This window comes from Gossypium hirsutum, chromosome D11, assembly GCF_007990345.1.
Source record: "Gossypium hirsutum isolate 1008001.06 chromosome D11, Gossypium_hirsutum_v2.1, whole genome shotgun sequence".
NCBI classification, from domain to species: Eukaryota; Viridiplantae; Streptophyta; class Magnoliopsida; order Malvales; family Malvaceae; genus Gossypium; species Gossypium hirsutum.
Genome location: NC_053447.1, coordinates 3,337,954 through 3,356,731, shown reverse-complemented (window position 1 = coordinate 3,356,731; position 18,778 = coordinate 3,337,954). Strand labels below are relative to the sequence as shown.

The following is an 18,778-nucleotide window of genomic DNA, read 5'->3' as shown; positions in this document are numbered from 1 at the left end:
TTTTTCCCGTAATTTTTTATCTTCTTCAACGAAGTTTTTTCATGTAAATATTTATGTTTAATTTTCTGTATTCGTTTTTGTTCGTTGCTTAATTCAAGCTTTAATTTTAGAAATTGAATATATTGGAACCAACTCCAAAAGAATTAGTTTTCTTAATGGGTATAAATGCATTAAATAGATTTGGGGTGCTTGAAATTTTAGATTTAATGATTTAACTATTACATTATTCAAATTATTGAGTATCTAGATTCGAATTTTATCATATGTAATTATTGTATAATATGAGTCTCTAATATTACCATCATCAGTAAGTTAGTAACCAGTTCTGTCTTAATTATATTAAAATTTTTCGGCTGTTTGTGGTTTTTAGTCTTTTAGACCAATTTCATCTCAAATCTAATTTTGTAACATCTTTTAACCTATGATACCAACTCAGTTAAAATTGATTTAATGTAATTCAATTTTATAAAATAACAAATATCTATATACAAATAATTTTATTCTTTTTATGTTTTAAAATAAAATAGTAAACTTGAAATACATGAAATTTAAATTTTTAAATGATTGTTTTAACCAAAATTATATATATTAAAATTTGTATATATAATTATTTTCACTCTATTTAAAGGATGTACCATAATCTAATAATAATAATAATAATAATAATAATAGAATGATTTTAGAAAGAAGTTAACATATTTGGAAGTTTGGCATAGTGGTTTAGTTCATTTCTATTTTGTTTTTACTCTGGAAATGAAAATAAAACAAAAGGAAGAATTAAAGGTCTGACTTATGCTTCCGTAACCGATAAATCCCAGTTTTCCACTTACTCTCAATTATATCAACTGAAATTTCTTAAAACAAGTGTGGACTTCTTTCTCACCATTTTTCTCTGCTTTTTATATTTTTGACTCATACTAATATACAGGAAGGTAACCGCTCAATCTCCAATATATTTTGATGGTTTATTGTGTAAGTTTGTGATTCTTTTTTTATATTTAAAATATTTTGAAAATTGTTATTGAAAAATATTTATAAAAAATAATTAACACTTTAATATTTTATTAAATAATATTCAAAAATTATAAAATAAATTTCATTTTATTAAAATATCTAAAAACTTAAAATAAAAATTACTGCACTAAACCAAATCAATATTAGTCTATATGCTTAATAATCCATTATGATAAATTTATACACATTTTGGTGGCTTGCAAAGAGCCACACGCATTCCTCTGGATGGAAGACGATGGTTACCTAGCCATAACCGGAATCCTACTTGGTCTTTAATGTGCCATGTGAAGTCGGTAGGTAAGAGCTAAAACGAGATTAAATCTCTGATCACATAGTTAAAAAATAAAATGAGTAACCACCACACATGTTATAATTAAATTTTAAATTTCATAATTAAATATGAAGAGGAAAAAAGTATTAAATCATAGTGGAAGATGTTAAATAGAACCAACCTATTATCATGATCACAACTTTAATTTTCGGTCTTCATATATATATATATGTATATATAAAAGCAATTATCCCATGCATTAATAAGTGAGAATATGTAATAAAGTGGTCAAAGAACCAATTCCAATCCTTCTTCCTGCAAATGGAAAACAAAAGCCAAGTGGGTTCAATGTGGAAGGTGATAAAGATTAAGTCTAAAGTGACATGTAATTTATGTTGATGAATATACCTATCTAACCACATGGCCCTGAGACCTTCACACATGTAAAGACAACTATGCGAGGAAAGTATTGATGTAAGGATAGTCAGGCTAGCTTTCGGTATGAGGTATTGTTGGGTTTGGAGACGGACATGTTGACAAGCAGCGAATGATCCTTGCTGGTTATAAGGTGAGATCTTCATTTTAGGGTTTTTAAGCTTACATTTGCTTTGGATCTTAGCCATTCATGATAGGTATAGTGTCATGACAAGACTTGTACCCAAGAATCTGTTCATCCATAAAAAAACAGAAACAAAGAGGGCGGCTTCACCCTTTTGGATTGCTGCATATAAATTTTATTCCACCATGATTGCAGCTTAGCTGATTTTTTATTTTTTTATTATATAATTATAATTTATAAATATCCTTGTCTATTTTACTATCTTCATCTGTTTCGATATCTACTTTCACTTATTTCAACTATTTCATTTAACATTTACACATATATATATATATTTATCAACTATTGATTATAATATAAAACAAAAAATTCATCACAATTTTAGGTAGGTGAACTTTTTTTTATAGTTGATAATTATAAATTAAATTATCACAGTTTTAATTAAACAAATCTAAATATTTTATACATAAAATTCGATTCAAATAAAAATTTAATTTTACCTAATTTTTTTTGATTAAAAGTATTTTTGTCATCCATTCAAAAAAAATTATTTATCTCGAATCATGTATTCATCGTCCCAATTATGGTTTGGGTTCGAATCGCATTGTTGTTAGTACTTTGCCATTTTCTTATAATTTACAAAAAAAATATTTATGTCAATAATTTTTTTAGATTTAAAATTCAATTTAAATTAAAACTCCATTTGAGAATAGCAAAAATCATTAAAAAAAACTCTTTTGGCGGGAAAAAGAAACCATTGTTTGTTGGACTCTTCCCTTTATAGAGTTTTTTTTTCTTCATAGTTCGATTTGGCAATCTTGTTTTTCTTCTTTAATTACTGGGTTCAGGGTTTGATCAAGAAGATGAAACACCTTGCTCGGATTCTAAAGGAGTTAGAAGAATGTAACACGGAACAAGACTCCTCGGGCATTACGCTCTCGCTGAAACCAGACAATCTCACTCGCTTGGTTGGCAGCATCGCCGGTCCCCTCGGCACTCCTTATGAAGGAGGCTCCTTTCAGATCCATATCGCATTGCCTGGTTTATTCTCAATTCTTAGATCTTATTGTCTACTTTGATGGGGTTTGTGTTGTGTGAAGTGATAAATTAATGGTCTTACATGTGTAGTTGGCTGATAGATTAAGTTGAATTTAGCCTTGTTTAATTGGATTAGATCATTAATTACTGATATTGGTGAATTCATGCTGTTTTGCAGGTGCATACCCATACGAACCTCCCCGAATGAAGTTTATTACCAAAATTTGGTAGTACAAAATTTGCATCATCTTATTTAGTCTGCATATTTCATTTTCATTTGTTGATTGATTTGGATAGTTGAGTTGATTTTCTAGTAATGTAGTACAACTGATGTGCCTGTGATTGATAATCCACTGAACTCTGTACTTGGGAATGGCCTACGGAGAGATATATGCATGTTGTGGAATACTAGTTTCAATTGGTACAAACTGCTTCGTTTATCAGATGCAAAACTTTGTCGAATTTGATACATAAGCAAGATGCATAAACATGACCTTACAAACGATTAAGTTTTGGTTTTGATAAACTCTTGAAAACTTGCTTATGTTCTGTAACCTACCCAAGGCACCCGAATATTAGCAGTCAAAGTGGGGCGATGTGCCTGGATATATTGAAGGACCAGTGGAGCCGTGCAGTCCGTCTTAAAACGGCTCTTCTTTCCGTCCAAGCTTTGCTTTCTGCTCCTGAACTCCGTGATCCTCAAGATGCTCTAGTAGCACGATAGGTTCGGTTTGCTCAGTGTGTTTTCCTATGTTCCGTCCAAGCTTTGTTTTTACCAAGCCTCATTTATATATGCAGTAGCTTGTAGATGAAGAAATCTATATATGTTCTCAGGACAGCTTTAGTGACCCTTTTTTAATCCATTTCATCGCAGTATATTTGTAAGTATCAGACATTCATCGATACAGCTCGTTCCTGGACAGAAAATTTTGCCAGGGTGTCTTCTTTAGGGGTTGAGGAAAAGGTTTGTATTATTTATTCATCCGGATACTCATAGAAGCAAGTAAATACATTCCAGCAAAGTATGCTTCGAGTTAGTTTCGGTAGCGGACTAATGTCGACAATCTTATTTATTTTTATCAGACGGGAACAGATGAAACGGCTTGTCGAAATGGGTTTTGCCGATGATTTGGTGAGAAGTAGTCTGGCAGCCATTGGCGGTGATGAAGGCTAAGCTCTTAAGGACTTTTGACCTGGTGATCTGTGGTGGAGCTGCCAACTTAGTAAATTTTCATCTACCGAGTGAATCTGAATACTATAGATTACACAAAGGATTGAATAAAAGCTGTTAAGTATTGTCTGAGGTTTTGCTTATCAACTTTTGCTGGATTACATGGTGTTAAAGTTTGCTTTCTTGAATGATTACTTGCGTGCTAAGTCTCATGATCATTCAATTTCTTCAAAGTTACATCTATGCTATTATTTTATATATTTTGTTTTTTTTTTCATATTTTTTATATAATCTACACTATTATTTAAATTGTTGATTGAGTTGGTGTCATTGGTTAATTGGGTATCAATTCAATCGGGAATAGACTAATTTACTCTTTCTATTAAATTATTACTAAAATTATTTTAATGGTGTTTTTATTTTTTCATACTTTTATATAATCTTTAAATAAAAAAATTATGTAACACCCACTCTCTAATATCTCTACTTCATCATTCATGTTTGGTGTCTATGAAAATTTTTAAGAATTTTGAGCATAATAGTAGGGTTTTATGACAAAGGACTAAGTTGTAAGAAAATGAGAATTTCTCTCCTTTTATGATGATGGTGGCGTTGGAGCATGGAGAGTATTACTTCCATACAAATATCTCCTTTAATTTAATTAATTGAAATATTAATATATCTTATAATAAAATATTAATAAGATAACGATAAAATATTTCATCAATTATATTTCAACATCAAATATTCATCAAGTATCATCATGATAATTTTCTTGATTGAGAAATGATTATTTAACTCTCAATATTTACTTTTTGTAAAATTGCAGTTTAGTCTTTTATTTTTCACCTTTTCAATTTGCTCTCAATTTACCAATTTATTTCACCCTTTAGTCCTTCCCCCTTGAAGTCCTTCCACTTTTGGGGTATTTACACATCTAGTCCTTTAAATTTTCCATATTTGTATTTTGACCCCATAATTTTGAATATTTACATTAAAGTCACAACACTTTCATATTTTTATAATTTAGTCATTGCCTTAAATTAATACATCATATTATACTTCTTGATTCAATCTTCTTTGGTATCCCATGTTATTTACTTATACCTTATTTCACTAAGAATCTATCACATACTATTTACAATTAAGGAGGTTTTCGGGATGTTACAAATTAAAATTAACGTATCCAATGATTAAACACATGTTAAATGGATTTATAATTGATTTCTTTACCACTACATTAGTAATTATTATTGAGTAAATTTAAAATATATATATAAAATGTTTTCTCTCATCCGGCATAAAAATAATATCTTTGATTGAGTTCGTGTCATAAGTCAATTTAATATTTTAATTTTTATAATTACATTTTTAATATTTATTTTTTCTTTCACCAATATGATAATTTTTTAATGTATTATATATATAACAACTCGAAAAAGTTAGTGGTGTTGAAAACAGTAATTTCAGAATTTCTATTTTTTTTTGGTGATCGAGTTAGTAAATATTATTAATATTTACAAGAGTATTACAGTATTATAATTTTAGTTATTTGAAAAGTTAGACAAGGTATAAATGACTTAGATTTTAGATAAGTAAATTTGTCGAATTAGTGATCAATTAAGGTATAGGGATAAAAGTTAATTTCTATAGATTTGAATTATTATTGAGGCTTCAAATGACAATTAGTCATTTTTAAAAGGTAGTGGTTGGTGGTGAGATGGTCATCATCATCTTTCTTTTAACCGTATCACCAAAAGAAAAAGGAGAGAGAATTTGCATGTTGAAGGAAACTAAGGATTTAGCTTGTTTAAGAGTTGTATCCTCAAGCTCGGTAATTTTTGTAAGCTCTCCTTTATCTTTAACTTTGTTGTAAGGAAAAATGATGATGGATTATGGGTGGTAGGCGTAACTGTGGGTTGTAGAGAAGAAAAGCTCTTTGATTACTTGTAAAATTTTTCTTTGATGTTAGTAGAATTTGGTTATTTTTCTTGTGGATGCCTAACAAGGAGGTAGAAGGTCTAAGCAGCCAAGGGAATGCCAGAATTGTGTAGATAGATTTTATCTTGGGGAATTTTCTTGTGAGTTTCTTTAAACTCGTATTGTTATTTTTGTGCAAAAAAAAAAAGTTCTATTAAATTAGCATTGATGTTTTGGTTTTAATTTAATGGTTGAAAATGTTTACTGTCTAGTATTGGTTAGATTCGTTTATTGTAAGTTTAAATGCTGCTCAGAAATAGTGTAAAAATTAATGCTGTCCGAAATTTGAACAAATTAATGGTTCTATTTTCATGCCGATTGGGGGCTGTAAAGACAGTCCGATTCGTTGCATTATGCTGTCCAGTTTTAGGACCAATTAATTGAGTTATTACAGGATTAAAAAGCATGGATTTTTGCTGTCTTGTGCTGTCCAAAATAGGACAAATTCAATGTGTTTGTGAGTGAGTTTTTCAAAGGAAACTTTGTAAATTCTCGTGTTTAAATTCTGATGTTTGCATGCTGGTAAGTTACGGTTATAGGGGTTGAGTGTAGTAGTTAAAATATTATGTTATTCTTACTAAGTTTCGGTTGTTAGTAGTGAAGTAAAAATTGGACAAGTAAATGCTTAAATGACTGCTGGAAACTGCAGCTTGAAAACCCATTGTTTCAGCATGTAAATGCTGATTTGAATATGTTGTAATATGTGGAGGAATTGGTCGGCCGCATGTTTGAAATAAAAGAAAACAGTAGTTTTTGTTGCTGATCGAATGAGTTAAATTCATTGTTCAAGGGGCTGTAAATTGGTGTTAATTAAGCTGTTCGGATCGGTGTAATAAAACAGTCTGAATGTGATGTTATTAAGCTGATTTAATGTTGAAGATTTGTTGATGTCCAAAGCATAAGTTAAAGCTATATAAAACTGAACCTTTGTAATGCTGGAAATTCAGTATATTTATTCTTTTGTTTTAACTGTTACGAGTTGTGTTAAATGAAGGAACATATTGGTCGTCATTACTTGCGGTCCAATGATGGAAATTTTAGCATATAATTTCCTACCTGAATTAACCGTTAGTGAGCTTGAAATTTATCTATTCGAATGTGTTATCTTCACTGTCCAATTTGCTGTTATTTATACTAATATATTGAGTTAACTAAGTCGACCAATTTGATGTTATATGTAGTGTTAATGTTTGAACATAATAATGTTGTTCAATGTGTATAAAAAGGGTAGTCCATTTTGTGCATAATGGGGTGGTCTGAATAAATGTATTAAAATATTGTTCGAAATTGCATGTCTAATTATTGTTTGAAGCTTAATATTAAATTTGCTATTGTCTAAGAATACATATTAAATTTTTGCTTGGAAGTGCGTAGTTAGGAAACTATCGAATTAATGTGCTAAATTGATTAATCGAATTATATGCTTGGTTGTTGTCTCATCAGTTAGAATGTGTGTTCTTTTTTATGTTGATCGAATTTGGTTTACTATTACGGGTTGAATGCTTGGTAGAATAATTATGAATAATGTTAGGAAGAATTAAATGCAAAAGAAGTTGAGTTGAATATGCAATTAGTAAGCTTGTGATTATGTAAATGTAAGCGATGATTCAAGGTTTAATTGAATTTTTGAGTTTACAGGTCAAGAATTTGAAGCTGACAACCAGTCGGTACGACTACAAATGAGATACGAAAGGGTTATATTATTATGATATCATTTAACATATTAACTGCTTATGAACCCTTGATTTTTAATTTATTTTATATTATAACATTAGTTATAGAAATGCTACCGAGTTGATTACTCAGCGTTCGGTTTGTCTTCTGTGCGCAGGTTAGCACTCGTTCTTGTCAGCATCCAACAAAAAATCCCGTATTCATCGAGTTGGTGAAACTTTTGCCATTGTGGTCGGCATGTTCCTATAGGATTTTATGTTATTAAGCTTAGATGGAGAATTATTTCATATTCCGAGAAGTTATATAAATAGGCATATATTATAGTTGATAATAGTTTGTACTATATATGTAGATGTTTGATATCGATGTTTTCTTTTTCTTTTTGAACCCATATATGTATAACTGGAATATATATATAATTGGAACAGAGGATGCATGAAATGCAACGAATAAATAGGTTAATAGTTATATATATATGACTTGATCATGGGCCTAAATGTATGGTTTTTTTTTGTATATTGGAATGAACGTTGTCCAGCAACAAAGGTGATATCCTGATATTTGGACCCGGTGATTGGGTTGGGTAGTTGGAGTGTTACAATATAAAAATGGAAATACTATAATAGATAATTAGAAAACAAGAATACTTATTAATATGATATATTTTCTTATTTAATTTATTTTTATTCAAATTTAAACTAATTTCTTTTTCCTAATTCCGTATATATTTCATGAGTGTTAATACATATTGCATAAGTGTTATTATTATTAGTTTCAAATAGTACATTTTATTATTTATTACCTATATTCTAAATATGTGGTTTGCATATGCATATGTTTGTGATAGAATTTTATATTGATAATGTTATTAATTGAGTTAAGATTAACAATAACACAATTGGAATTGGAAGTGCATTTAATATTTTTAATCTAATGTATTTACGTGTTTAAATTTCGTTTTACTCATAATTTAAAATTTTACATATTTTATATTTTATTATTAATTAATTTTAAATTATATATTTTATTGTTTTAAAACATATTTATATATTTTAAGTAGGTAATTTCTATCCAAGTACATATGTGACAAAATTTAATATATGCATTAAAGAATAAATTGTAGGAGTTTCTCTTTTTTCCACCATGTAAAACGACGACTTTAAAAGGACTCTTCATTATTGTCCTTTTTGACCAAAGAAGAAGCCAGAGCCTCCTTCCGTACAATTGTACTATTACATTTTATATTTATTTTTAATAATTAATAATTGATATTATATGAATTTTCATAATTTCGTTAATAATTTTAATATATTTCTCTCTCTTTTTTAATTTTTAAAGGAGCTCCTTATCAATTAAGTTACCTTGGTGTTGGGGTCTCCTTTTCCACGGGAGAATCTAAAAAGTCCTTTTTTAGTCCACTCTCTGCTCTCTAGTCTCTACTTCCTCTTAACTTTCATTTTCTCTGAGAAAAAAAAGAAATTAAGGAAACTTGTGTTAGCAATGGCGTTACCTAAAGAACACATCGATGCGATTAGAAAAACAAAGTACTCAATCGGAGGAGAACCCAACCCATTGACAGAAGACCTTCATCAAGCCGTTCGAAACTTATCCGCTGAGCTTTATACTAAAGATGTTCATTTCCTCATGGAACTTATCCAGGTCTTTTTTCATGTTCCTTTTGCTCACTTTTATTTTTCCATTTAATATGATATTGTTTCCAGTAATATATGAAAAATTTTGAATATGTTAGTGTAAGATGTATACTCAAACATTCATGTGAATCCGAATAACGTAGATGATCGATTTTTTTTTTTTTAAATGTTGATTGTTGTGGTAACGGGGGAAAGTTTTGTGATGATGCAGAATGCTCAAGATAACGAGTATTTAGAAGGAGTGGATCCATCACTAGAGTTTGTGATAACTTCTCGAGATATTACGGCGACCGGAGCTTCGGCAACGTTGCTGATGTTCAATAATGAGAAGGGATTTTCTTCCAAAAATATTGACTCTATTTGCAGTGTTGGTCGTTCCACCAAGAAAGGGAATAGGCGAAGTGGTTATATTGGGGAGAAAGGTACATGCATTTTCCATTTTCTGTTCTTTTAATTTTTAATTGGTTACCTGCTTTTTATATTTTAAAATATTAAATTTTATTATATAAATTTATAATTTTTAAAACAAATAATTAAATCCTTAAAATAAATTTATATGTAAATAATTAAACTATCTCTATGAAGGTGAAAGCATACTAGGATTCTCTGTAATACAGTGTAAATTTCATTTTAGTCCTATTAAAAAATTAAAAATCTAATTAAAATTTGCGATTAAAGTACTGATAAGTTAGACTAAATATATTATATCAAATTGATTTACCTTGATTTAACCCGGCACATAAAAAGGCGAACTATCCCAAGAAATCTTTATATATTTTAACTATTGTGTGATAAAAAAAATACAGTATTAACGGATTGTTTCAGCTACATGATACTTGGAAATACATGTATTTTTAGGGGATGATAATAGTTTTTTAATGGGTCAAGTTAGGTCATGATAAATTAGTCGGTTATAATATATTTTGTGTAAATCATCAGTAATTTAACCATAATTGTAACAGTGTCATTATATGAATAATTTTTTGATATATAAAAATTAATTTGAAGCAAATAGTAATATAGTAAGTCTAGTTTGCCTCTATAAAGAAATTATAAGGATATCTTTGTTAGGAATTTGTTCATTGGCTGCACTTTCTTGGGATTAAAAGGAAAAGGACGTGTGGTCGAAAGAATGTATGCTAAAATTTTCAGTGTTTAAGATGGAATTTTTGATGACTATTGACTTTTCTCGAACGCACAACAGAAATATTCCCTCAGCATGTGAATAAATTCTGACTGGGCTTTATTACTAAAATCAAGCAAATCATCACAAAAGTCCTACACTAAAATGAACCCTATACTAAGGCCTATTACTCAAGCCCGAAAAGCAAATTAAAACCCATAAAACCGTTCTCCCATTAACTTTAAATTTTAAAACTTAAAAAAACTTTAAACAGAAATACAACTTAAAATAAAGCGTGTAGGATAAAAAATTAAAAAAAATTAAAAATTAATAACCGAATGAATATAATGATTTGGTGGAAGAATAAAATTTAAATTCTTATATTACGTATGGAAGATGATATATTACCCGAATTTGCTTAACACTTTTTAGTATACAGTGGGTCCCTTTATTTACATGTAAAATGTTTTACGAAAAATATTTTTTGTATTTTTCTGTGTCTGTTTTACAGAAAACAGCTTGGTCAACAGAAAATGACTTACAGGTCAACGTAAAATAAGCCCTTTTTTCGTGTAAAATGACTTACCCTTTTGAAAAGCGTAAGTCATTTTTTGAAAAAGAGCTCCTCTATAAATAATTTAATTTTTATACAAAAATTAACTTAAATCAAGCTTAATATTATTATATTGATAATAAATTTTATTTTTATTTTTAAAAATTTAAAATTATTAAAATATTATATTTTTAATATTATTAAACATACATATTTAATTATTTATATTTAGTCATATAATAATTTATTAATATAATAAATATAATTTATTATTTTAATAAATTATTTAATATTTCAATTTTATTTTAATAATAAATAATAATTTTAAATAATATTATTCACATATTATTTAAAATATTCAACATTAATATTTTAATAATAAATATTTATTACAATTATAAATATATTAATATAAATGTTTTGTAGCTTAAAAGTTAAAAATGTCATAAGTCTATGTACACCTCACAGATTTGTAATTTAGTCTTTGTACTTTTATTTTCAAGAATTTAGTCCCTTTGCTTTTCAAATTTGAAAATCAAGTCCAATTGTTAATGTCCTTAAATTTTTTTATCAATTTTGTTAGTGTCACATTTTTAAACAAAAAATATTCACTCGGAAGTCATGAACGTTGTAATGAACTTTAAATTAACTTGATATTTTTAATATATGCAAAAACAATGTAAAATATAAAATTATAGATAAAAATAAATTTAATGAAAACATAAGAAAATCTCAAATGTATGTTTGCTTCATTGAAAACAATTTTTATGAAATATTTTTGAGAAATCTATCAAACAACAGAAAATATTTTACACAGATTAATCCAAACACCAGAAAAGATTAACTTTTCCATAAATTATTTTTCGGAAGTCATTTTCAACAAAACCAAACGGAGACTATATTTGTATAACTTTAGAGTGTTGAAGCCAGCTGCCTAACAAATATTTCAACTCTCCAACATAAACATATACCCAATTTTGCCTACACTTTTTTTAGCATAATCATTGATATCTTAGTCTTCTAAATCAAATATTTCAGTGTCAAGGCATTTGCATTACCATTGATATTTTAGCATAAAAAAATTAGAGAAATGGTGTAACACATGATAAAATATTTTTGTAATGACATACAAAAATAATTCGCATTTAACATTTTTAGCTACTAAAATTCAAATAAAAGGAAATTATAACAGAGCAAGACTTGGAAACCTTATTAGTATTACAGTGCCATAATATATGTGAGGATTTATTATCTAAGGATGTATTATGTTTTCTTTGCAGGAATTGGATTCAAGAGTGTCTTTCTGATCAGTGCACAGCCCTACGTATTCAGCAATGGCTATCAGATACGGTTCAATGAGGCCCCTTGCCCTCACTGTGGTCTTGGCTACATTGTTCCTGAGTGGATTGATGACCTGACACTTGACGACTTTAGAAAGGTTTATGGATCTGCGCTTCCAACCACGGTCATTGTGCTTCCCCTGAAGCCTGACAAGGTCAAGCCAGTGAAACAGCAGCTGTCAATCATCGAACCCGAAGTTTTATTATTCCTTTCGAAGATCAAGCGTCTTTCTGTCAGGGAAAACAATGAGGATCCGAGGCTCGATACTGTGAGTGGGATAGCTATTACAAGTGAGACTAATTTTGTGACAAGGAAGTGTCATGGGTTGCGCATCGGTGCTCGCAACCATGACAAACTGGTGCGATCCATCGTGTTCGAGGGAGGTCATTTAGCCCAACCAAACTGGCCCGGTGATTGGAGAGATTAAAAGCCCATCTCAAGAGCCTGATAGAAATGGGAAGTGTTCTAGAAGATATAATTATGGAATCTTAGAGTTCTTAGCTGGTTATGTAAGCTTAGAGTTCTAATTGTATTCAGCTTTTAATTATAGCTATTGATATACTGTGAGGCTCAACTATAAATAGACACCTCTTTGCTCATTGTATATTTATTGAGTTATTAATAAGAATTTTGAGAGTATTCACTCAAAGTTTTCTCTCAAGTGTTCTTGCTTTTGTTCATCTTTCAAGGCTCGTTCTTACTTCGTTCTTCTGTTGTTCTTTGTGAAAATCTTAAGGGAATTCTATTGAATCCTTTATTGTTGCGAGTGAAGTTGACTTGGGCGTTTTTGCTACTGAATCTTTTTTTTGTTACAAGTTAGGCTGACTTAGGCGTTTTGAGCAGAGAAACTGCCTAAGGCTGCACGGATCGCGTGGGAAAACTCTAAGTCCGTGACAGAAGAACGTCGATGCTAAGTCCTATACTCTCTGTCTTTCCGCTGAGGAAAAGGATGGCAAGTTCGGAAAAGAGTGCAGCTATCATATATGGAAGCAGATGTTTCCTGTTAGGCTGGAAAACAAAGTGGAAAGGAGAATGGATGTGGACGAGTTGGTGATCACGTTGGCTTTTCCGAACAATGAGCGTCTGCATAGGGGGATGAACTTACCTGGGGTCTACGCATTTCTTCCAACGGAGATGATGACCAATTTCCCCTTCATTATTCAAGCAGATTTTGTTTTATCATCATCAAGGGAAACAATACTCTTAGACAACAAATGGAACCAAGGGATTCTTGATTGCGTTCCCACTGCTTTTGTCAATGCTTTCATCTCACTGGTGAAAATGACAAATGAGGCCCCGGTTTCTAGTTTACGTTGGATGTTCAATTTCTTGCCTGTCAACCGTTCCTCATACCAGAAATTTAATGCCATTAGGGAAACAATAAGATTGAAACTGGGGGATGAAAATATACTACCAAGTGATGAGTCTTGCACGGGCCAGAAGTTTTTCCATAAACCCGGTGAAGTTGGTAGAATTATGCCTGCTTTCTGGGATATTGTGGAGAAGGCAAGAAAGGAGGGGGTAGGCTTGCATAATCTGTCATCACATGGAACATATGTCTTGCATCCCTCTTTTGATGTGGCTGAGTATGATAATATTCTGAATTTTTTGGGAGTTGGACCGGTCGACAACAGATGGTATGCAAAGTGCATCCGAGGTTCTAATCTTGTATTGGGAGTTTCGGAGAGCCTTTATCTTGAGCTTCTTATCTTCCTTGCAGAGAACTGGAATACAATATTCTATGGTACCAGCATTATAAACGTACCACTTCTTAAATATGTTGATCTTTCTGGATGTGTGTCCTTGTGCAGTATCAGTGAATCCATGCAACATACTCTAGGGACAATATGCCGATCTCATCAATTTGATCACTTGTCGTGGATGATTGATTGGAATAGGGAGTTTGGTGGGGCTACAAACTGTCTTTTTCTTCCTCAAATCACACAGGAGGCCATCCGTACAAGCTTCAAGAAAGAAACAATTTCAGGATGGCTTCAAAACCAGGTCAAGGTTGTTTCAGTAAGTGTGTATGAATATGCAGCTGCCCTTATTGATAGTCTTGGTAGTAAGCCGAAGCTTGTTATTGCCTATGCTCACTTCTTATATCATTCATACCGGAAGTTATTTGTAACATCAGCAGAAGTTGGTAATTTGTGTGGCATCATGCCTCTGGTAGATAACTATGGTAATGTCAATGTGACCAAGAAGTGGAAGATTCTTGTTCCTGCTAATGGAAGCAAATGGAACAGTTTAGTTGGTTCTAATCCACTGAAAGCTGAAGGCTATATTGAGTTAGGGGAAGATTACTTGCATCAGAGGACTTTTGCTGGTCAATTCACTCCTGGAAAGCAGCTTTTGAAGTTTCTAATATCACATGTTGGTATTTCAGATATCCCATCTCTCTCTCCTCCTAATGCTGCGGTTCCTGCTGTCTCTTCACCCCTCACAAAGGATAACACTTTCTTGCTTTTGGATTGGATTCAGCACTTGAAAAGTAGAAGAGCGCCAATTCCAGAAAGGTTTCTGACTAGCATAAAAAGTGGAAACTGGCTGAAAGTCACCATAAATGGCTCTTCTGGCTACAAACCACCAGCACAATCATTCTTTCATTCATCTTCATGGGGAGATATTTTGCAGAATGGGTCAGTGTTTGTTGATATTCCACTAATTGATCAGACATATTATGGAGACAGAATAAATGATTATAGGGAGGAGCTGAAAATTATCGGAGTAATGTTTGAGTATGGCGAAGCATGTCAATTTATCGGGGACCATCTCATGCGATTGGCATCTTCATCAACGCTAAGTAAAGATTGTGTGCTTTCCATTCTTGGTTTCATCAGATATCTGAGGGAAAAATGCCTCCCTCCTGATGAATTTATCCGCAGTATCAAAGAAGAAAGGTGGCTAAAGACTTCCTATGGTTTCAAATCACCTGTGGGAGCTGTTTTGTTCGGCGAGGAATGGAGAACAGCCATACAAATATGTAATGTCCCCCTCATTGATCAAGCATTCTACGGTGATCAAATCCTTGGCTACAAAGATGAACTCAGCCTGCTTGGCGTTATAGTTGGCCTCAGCAGATGCTATCAGCTTGTCATTAATCACTTGAAAAATTCTTCGTACTTGACCTCTATGAGTGCTGATGCTTTTCTTTTATCGCTGGAATGTATGCGTTATGCAGGATCTCCTGAGAGGCTTGTTACTACACTTAGAGATGCAAAGTGTTTGAAGACGAATCTTGGTTTCAAACCTCCATCTGAATGCTTTTTATTTGACGAAGAGTGGGGCTGTCTTCTACAAGTTTTCACTTGTTTCCCAATAATCGATCAAGCTTACTACGGAAGTATCATCTCTAGCTACAAAAATGAGTTGAAGACATTGGGTGCTGTAGTGGATTTCGATGTAGCAGTCAAATCCTTTATCAGCCGTTTCAAGCAACGGGCATCGTCATCATCTCTTACAAAAGATGACGTTTTCTCATTCCTCTCATGCTGTAGACAACTAAAGGGAACGTCCTATAAGTTTCCCTCTGACTTAAAGAAATGCATACTTGAAGCAAAATGGTTGCGGACTCGGCTTGGTGATTTCAGGTCTCCGAGAGACTGCATACTCTTTAGTCCGGAATGGGAGTCCATCTCTTCAATTACCCTCCTTCCTTTTCTTGATGATAGTGATAGCTTCTATGGAAAGGATCTTCACAAGTACAGACATGAGTTGAAGACTATAGGAGTAGTCATTGAATTCGAAAGTGGTGTGAAGTTTGTGCCTGCTTGTCTCTATTTCCCTCGAAGTACTGACAGTATAACTCCCAGAATTGCACTTTCATTTCTCAATTGCTTGAGAATTTTGTTGGAAGACAAGAGCTACACCTTCGCTTTATCATTTCTTAAAAAAGTTTCAGAAAAATGGTTGAAAACCTCTGTTGGTTATATGAGTCCAGGTGATTGCTTACTGTTTGGTAAGAATTCAGGCTTGAAACCAACTGATGGACCATTCATCGATGAAGGGTTTTATGGTTCCGAGATTAGAACATACAGAAAAGAGCTATCTTCTATAGGTGTTATTGTTGATGTTGAGAAGGGAAGCACACACATAGCCAATCACCTTGATCTGCATTCAGATTTTGCCACAATCATTCGAATATATAAATTCTTGGCAAAAGTAGAATGGAAGCCTGACTGTGAAGCTAAACGGTTAATCTGGATCCCAGAGGGAAATGAAAATGGAAGGTGGGTAAAACCTGATGGATGTGTTCTGCATGATAAAGATGGACTCTTTGGTTTGCAGTTGAATGTTTTGGAGAAGCACTATAAGAGCAGAGTACCACTGCAGCTCTTCTTTGGTGCAGCATTTGGTGTCAAATCGTATCCTTCACTAGATGATTACTGCAAACTCTGGAAAGGTTGGGAAACTTCAGGACACCGATTGTCGCATGATGAGTGTTGTGCATTCTGGAGGTTTGTTTTGCAGCACAAGAGTTCAGAGGAAGAACAAATTCTTTCTGAAAGTTTGGTGAAGGTTCCTGTGGATTTAGGTTCAGAGGGGATTATGTTATTCGACAAGCATGATGTGTTTATAGCTGATGATCTTCAGCTTAAGGAGCTTTTACTCCAATCTTCATCTCATCCTCTATTTGTCTGGTATCCTCAGCCAAGTTTACCTGTTTTGCCTCGGACTATGTTGTTCGAGTTATATTTGAAAATCGGCGTTCGGATGATCTCTCACTGTGTACAGAAGAAAGACTTATCCTTTACAAATGGCCTGGAACTTAAGCAGATCAATCCCAGAGATGCCATGCTTGGAAAAGAGCTGCTCCGACTTATTCTTGGATTTTTAGCATGTTCATTAAAAATGGAAGCTGAGAAAAGGCATGAAGCTGTTCAGTCCCTCCGCAATCTCACTGTCCTTGAGACTTCGGAACCGATTGCTGTTGTATATAGTTTGTTATTATCTTCAGGTGAAACCCAAGAAGTTCAAGCTAGTCGAATGGTACGCTGGGACAAAGAGAGCTCAAAGTTTTTCATTCAGAAGTTGGATGAGTCTGCTGGGCAAAAGGATCGGCTTGAATATGCTACTTATTTCTCAGAAGCAGTTGCTGAAGGATTACTGTGGGAGAAGGAAGATCAGGTCAGTTCTCTCTCCGAACTAGTCAAGCTGGCCTTCATTCTGAAATTCGATGAAGATGCTGTCAGTTTCCTGATGAAATCCAAGAATCTGCAAGTGTTTGTGGAGGATGAAGATTTCCTATCTGCTGCCTTTCCTAATGAATAAGTGTTTAAGGTATGAGCTATAGTATGAAACATAGTAAGGTGTTCAGTTGTGTGTATTAAAACATAGCTTATGAAACATATGCTGGTGTGTGAACTTTAATATTTTGATGCATCTGTTTTGAACTGGTTTGGATGAATATATACATGCATGTATATGTATGAATGGTTTCTTATGATCTGTTTTTTTGATGTATTTTTAAAAACTTGTTTGTGATATTTAACCTAAGGAATTCGTTTGTTTGTTGATGTGCCAGAATTCGATACATCTCTTTATGTCTTGCAGTATGGTCTCTATGACCTGCTTGCTAGGGATGGTTTATGTTTGAGCAATCACCATTTGTGTCCAGTATGCTAGCCATTTAAAATATTATTATTTCTTTAGATAAAAATGATTCACATTTTATTCCTAAAAGTGAGATTTACATGCCAGGTTTACATGAAAATGATAGATAGACCTTAGTGCCTTACGCTTATCATCTTCTTGTTCTTTGAAGGAACTTTTTCTTTTTATCTTTCTTATCTTCAGCATTGTCGTCATCCAGGTTATCCTGTGTTGTGGCTGACCCAATTGAAAAGTTTTCTACTTTAGGATATGTGTGTGTGAGGCAATTCAACTTGAATCAATTTCAATCGTAATTTTAAAAAAAAATCAAATTTATTTAAAAGTAATATTCATAATTATATTTAAATATATATATCAAACACTGATAGCTCAATCAATATGAATATGCTAAATACTTTTCTTCAGAAAAAATTCTGAGAAAAATTCTAGGCTAATCTACAAAACTATTCCCTTAGCATTTCAGTTTCTACAGAATTTCATAAAACAAATACATCTCTTTCCAGACAGGGACAAGTTGTCTATACAACGTCAATATTCCTATAATTGACTTGAATCCAACTTTTCACAAAAACACAAATAAAAAAATAATAGTATGAAAAGAGGTTCCAGTAAGGAAAGGCTTGTTCGAAACTAGAAGGATAATATACGTTTTATTTTGGATAGCTGAATCAACAAATTGAGATCAATTTCGGCATCAAATAAATTAAATTTATAGCTATTATATTTAATTTCATAATCCAATGTTTCTCTCTTGTAAATTTGATTTTTATTTTTTTTCATGAGCTT

At 32.0% G+C, this 18,778-nt stretch overlaps 2 pseudogenes; both read left to right on the top strand.

The window, feature by feature from the left end:
• Positions 1-1,725: 1,725 nt before the first annotated feature.
• On the top strand, positions 1,726-4,328 carry LOC107911345 (ubiquitin-conjugating enzyme E2 27-like; annotated as a pseudogene).
• Positions 4,329-9,065: 4,737 nt separating this feature from the next.
• Positions 9,066-17,892, top strand: LOC107912071 (uncharacterized; annotated as a pseudogene).
• The last annotated feature ends 886 nt before the right edge of the window (positions 17,893-18,778 follow it).